Source organism: Rattus norvegicus, chromosome 4 (assembly GCF_036323735.1).
Source record: "Rattus norvegicus strain BN/NHsdMcwi chromosome 4, GRCr8, whole genome shotgun sequence".
NCBI lineage: Eukaryota > Metazoa > Chordata > Mammalia > Rodentia > Muridae > Rattus > Rattus norvegicus.
Genome location: NC_086022.1, coordinates 168,419,836 through 168,425,177, shown reverse-complemented (window position 1 = coordinate 168,425,177; position 5,342 = coordinate 168,419,836). Strand labels below are relative to the sequence as shown.

The following is a 5,342-nucleotide window of genomic DNA, read 5'->3' as shown; positions in this document are numbered from 1 at the left end:
ACCCTGGAGTCTCCCTTACCCCAGGCAATGTTCCTCAGAGCTCGTAGTGTCCAGATGCCTTTTTTCCCCCTCTGAGTCCCACAATATTGGGTGCCAAGTGTTGGTGTTGATGGGTTAAACAGGTCTATAGATGGAGGAAAGACAGTCACTACAGGATGAGCTCAGGCTTCTTAATAACAGGGGGAGTAACCTCTGTGGGACTGAACTCCAACAGCTTCTTTGCAGCTCTTTTTATTGTCACACAAAACGCACCTTTTCCCGCTAAGGAAAGAGCACTGGGTTGCAGACTGGAGCAAATGCTGACATAGTTCTGTACTTTCCAGGAAATTTCCAAGCACAAATCAGAGTTCTGTGATCTCCCATGGAGTGACCAAAAGTAGACATCCTCTGTGGATCTACTGGGAAATTGATATGCATGAATTGCAGAAGCTCCTCTGTTACATAAGAGTACATTCTGTAGTTAGTTTTCCAGGAATCTTCAGTGACATTCACATCAAACCCAGCACTAGTGACAAAGTCCCAGCTGTCATTTTCTCCTTTAATATTGTAGCCATAGGGACTGGTATATGGAGCAACGATGATAAGGGCATACTCTGAGGCAGCTTGCTGATAGCCAGACTTTGATATCGAATTTTGTTCTGTGCAAGTTAAACTAGGCAGTCAGTAGAGTGGAGGCCAGTCACTAGAGTGCAGACACTTTCTCTCTCTCTTTCTTTCTTTTTTTTAACATTTTTTCTTTAATTGAATATTGTTTATTTACATTTCAAATGTTATCTCCTATCCCAGTTTCCCCTCCAGAAAACCACTTTCTCCCCCTGCTTCTATAAGGGTGCTTCCCCACCTATCCACCCACTTCCTTCTACCTTCCCACCATGACATTCACCTACAATAAGGCATTGAGCCTTGGCAAGTCCAAGGACTTCTCCTGCAACTGATGCCCAACAAGTCCATCCTCTGCTACATATGCTGCTGAAGCCATAGGTGCACCCCTGTGTACCCTTAGGATGGTGGTTTACTCCCTGGGAGCTCTAAGGGAGAAGGTTGGTTGGTTGATATTGTTGTTCTCCTTATGGCATTGCAAACCCCTTCAGCTCCTTCAGTCTTTTGGTGGTTGTATATGGGCTGGATTCCCAGGTGGGACAGTCTCTGGATGGCCTTTCCTTCAGTCTCTGCTCCACATTTTGTCTTTATATTTCCTTCTGTGAATATTTTTGTACCCCTTCTAAGGACTGAAGCATGAACACTTTGGTCTTCATTCTTCTTGAGTTTCATGTGGTCTGCGAATTGTATCTTGTGTATTCTGAGCTTTTGAGATAATATCCACTTATCAGTGGGTGCATACCATGTGTGTTCTTTTGTGATTGGGTTACCTCACTCAGGATGATATTTCCTAGTTCCATTCATTTGCATAAGAATTTCATGTAATCATTGGTTTTAATAGCTGATTTCGACAAATGGGATCTCATAAAACTGCAAAGCTTCTGTAAGGCAAAGGACACTGTGGTTAGGACAAAACGGCAACCAACAGATTGGGAAAAGATCTTTACCAATCCTACAACAGATAGAGGCCTTATATCCAAAATATACAAAGAACTCAAGAAGTTAGACCGCAGGGACACAAATAGCCCTATTAACAAATGGGGTTCAGAGCTAAACAAAGAATTCACAGCTGAGGAATGCCGAATGGCTGAGAAACACCTAAAGAAATGTTCAACATCTTTAGTCATAAGGGAAATGCAAATCAAAACAACCCTGAGATTTCATCTCACACCAGTGAGAATGGCTAAGATCAAAAACTCAGGTGATAGCAGATGCTGGCGAGGATGAGGAGAAAGAGGAACACTCCTCCATTGTTGGTGGGATTGCAGACTGGTAAAACCATTCTGGAAATCAGTCTGGAGGTTCCTCAGAAAATTGGACATTGAACTGCCTGAGGATCCAGCTATACCTCTCTTGGGCATATACCCACAAGATGCCCCAACATATAAAAAAGACACGTGCTCCACTATGTTCATCGCAGCCTTATTTATAATAGCCAGAAGCTGGAAAGACCCCAGATGTCCTTCCACAGAGGAATGGATACAGAAAATGTGGTACATCTACACAATGAAATATTACTCAGCTATCAAAAACAATGACTTTATGAAATTCGTAGGCAAATGGTTGGAACTGGAAAATATCATCCTGAGTGAGGTAACCCAATCACAGAAAAACACACATGGTATGCACTCATTGATAAGTGGCTATTAGCCCAAATGCTTGAATTACCCTAGATGCCTAGAACAAATGAAACTCAAGATGATCAAAATGTGAATGCTTCACTCCTTCTTTAAAAGGGGAACAAGAATACCCTTGGCAGGGAATAGAGAGGCAAAGATTAAAACAGAGACAGAAGGAACACCCATTCAGAGCCTGCCCCACATGTGGCCCATACATATACAGCCACCCAATTAGACAAGATGGATGAAGCAAAGAAGTGCAGGCAGACAGGAGCCGGATTTAGATCTTTCCTGAGAGACACAGCCAGAATACAGCAAATACAGAGGCGAATGCCAGCAGCAAAACACTGAACTGAGAACAGGACCCCCGTTGAAGGAATCAGAGAAAGAACTGGAAAGCTTGAAGGGGCTCGTGACCCCATATGAACAAGAATGCCAAGCAACCAGAGCTTCCAGGGACTAAGCCACTACCTAAAGACTTTACATGGACTGACCCTGGAGTCTGACCTCATAGGTAGCATTGAATATCCTAGTAAGATCAGTAGTGTAAGGGGAAGCCCTGGGTCCTGCTAAGACTGAACCCCCAGTGAACGTGATTGTTGGGGGGAGGGCGGCAATGGGGGGAGGATGGGGAGGGGAACACCCATTAAGAAGGGGAGGGGGAGGGGTTAGGGGGATGTTGGCCCGCAAACTGGGAAAGGGAATAACACTCGAAATGTAAATAAGAAATACTCAAGTTAATAAAAAAAAATTAAATACCAGTTCTTTCCAGGTGACCTAATCTCAAGTTCCAATAAATAAATGGTTAATTTTCCCTGGAGAAAAAAAAAACAAAAACAAAATCAAACAAACAAAAAAAAAACAAAAAAATAGCTGATTAGTACTCCATTGTGTAAATGTACCACATTTTCTGTATTTGAAGGGCATCTGGGTTCTTTCCAGCTTCTGGTTATTATAAATAATGCTACTATGAACATAGTGAAGCATATGTCCTTGTTATATATTGGAGAATTTTTTGGGTATATGCCCAGTAGTGGTATAGCTATGTCCAATTTTCTGAGGAACTGCCAAACTGATTTCCAGACTGGTTGTACCAGCTTGCAATCCAGCAAACAATGGAAGAGTGTTCCTCTTTCTCTACAGCCTTGCTAACATCTGCTGACGCCCGAGTTTTTGATCTCAGCCATTCTGACTTGTATGAGGTGGAATCTCAGGGTTTTGATTTGCATTTCCCTGATGACTAAGGATTTTGAACATTTCTTTAGGTGTTTCTCAGCCATTCAATATTCTCCAGTTGAGAATTCTTTATTTAGCTCTTTACCACATTTTTAAATAGGGTTATTTGATTTTCTGGAGAGTAACTACTTGAGTTGTTTGTATATATTGGATATTAGCCCTCTATTGGATGTAGGATTGGTAATCATCTTTTCCCAATCTGTTGGTTGCCATTTTGTCCTATTGACAGTATCCTTTTCCTTATAGAAGCTTTATGAGGTCCCATTTGTCAATTCTTAGAGCATAAGCCATTGGTGTTTTATTCAGGAAATTTCACGCTGTGCCCATGTGTTTGAGGCTCTTCCCTACTTTCTGTTCTATTAGTTTCAGTGTATTTGGTTTTATGTGGAGGTCCTTGATCCACTTGGACTTGAGCTTTGAACAGGGTGGTAAGAATAGATTGACTTTCATTCTTCTACATGCTGACTGCCAGATGAACCAGCACCATGTGTAGAAAATGCTGCCTTTTTTTCTTTCTTTTTTCCCCCCATCTTTATTAACTTGAGTATTTCTTATTTACACTTCAATTGTTATTCCCTTTCCCGGTTTCCGGGCCAACATCCCTAAACCCCTGCCCCTCCCCTTCTCTATGGGTGTTCCCCTCCCCATCCTCCCCCCATTTCCGCCCTCCCCCCAACAGTCTAGTTCACTGGGGGTTCAGTCTTGGCAGGACCAAGGGCTTCCCCTTCCACTGGTGCTCTTACTAGGCTACTCATTGCTATATATGCAGTTGGAGTCCAGGGTCAGTCCATGTATAGTCTTTAGGTAGTGGCTTAGTCCCTGGAAGCTCTGGTTGCTTGGAATTGTTGTTCATATGGGGTCTCGAGCCCCTTCAAGCTCTTCCAGTCCTTTCTCTGATTCCTTCAACGGGGGTCCTGTTCTCAGTTCAGTGGTTTGCTGCTGGCATACGCCTCTGTGTTTGCTGTATTCTGGCTGTGTCTCTCAGGAGCGATCTACATCCGGTTCCTGTCGGCCTGCACTTCTTTGCTTCATCCATCTTGTCTAATTGGATGGCTGTATATGTATGGGCCACATGTGGGGCAGGCTCTGAATGGGTGTTCCTTCAGAGTGCAGACACTTTCTACCCTTTGCCTGTGGTGATAGGTAGACAGCAAGTCTCATTTTACATTTTAGCTTAACACTGCCATGTTCAAAAACTTTCTGGAACTGCCCGAAGCACCTGTTGCTGAAAATCTATTTCAGCATCATTTTTCTCCTGACCAATTGCTAGATCTTTTGTCTTCACCACAGGCAGTGGATCTCCATGAGGGGCAGCTCCTAACTATTGATTATGTTCTTACACTGGCCTTTAGCCATCTGGTTGTCCCTCGTGGCAGCAGGATTCCAGAGATGCAGGCAGAGCTCATAGACCCTGGTGGCCTCAGGCTGCTGGTTGTCCCAGGTGGTGGCAGGCTTCTGTTTGTCTTGGGCATCAGCAGGCCTCTAGGGATTGAAGCAGAGCTGTGGTCAGGCTAATCCACTTTATATTTTGAAAATAGAATCTCTCAACCTGGAGCTCACCAGTTAGTCCTACAGAGTGATCTTCCAATGTTGGGACTGTGGGTACCTGCTGCCACACACATGGCTTTTTTTTTAAAATAATTTTTATTAGATATATTTCTTTACTTACATTTCCAACGTTATTCCCCTTCCCAGTTTCCTGTCCATATGCCCCATTCCCTCCTCTCCCCTCCCCCATATAAGTATTCCTCCTATACATCCCCCTTATTGCCCCCCCATGTTCCCCTGCACTGGGGGTTCAACCCACTATATAAACAAACTCAAAGATAAGAACCACATGATCATTTCATTAGATGCGAAGAAAGCATGTGACAAAATTCAGTACCC

The 5,342-nt window shown here is 43.5% G+C and overlaps 1 pseudogene; it reads right to left on the bottom strand.

Annotated features, from left to right (window-relative positions):
• Positions 1 to 261: 261 nt before the first annotated feature.
• On the bottom strand, positions 262 to 4,703 carry Esd-ps2 (esterase D, pseudogene 2; annotated as a pseudogene).
• Between the last annotated feature and the right edge of the window lie 639 nt (positions 4,704 to 5,342).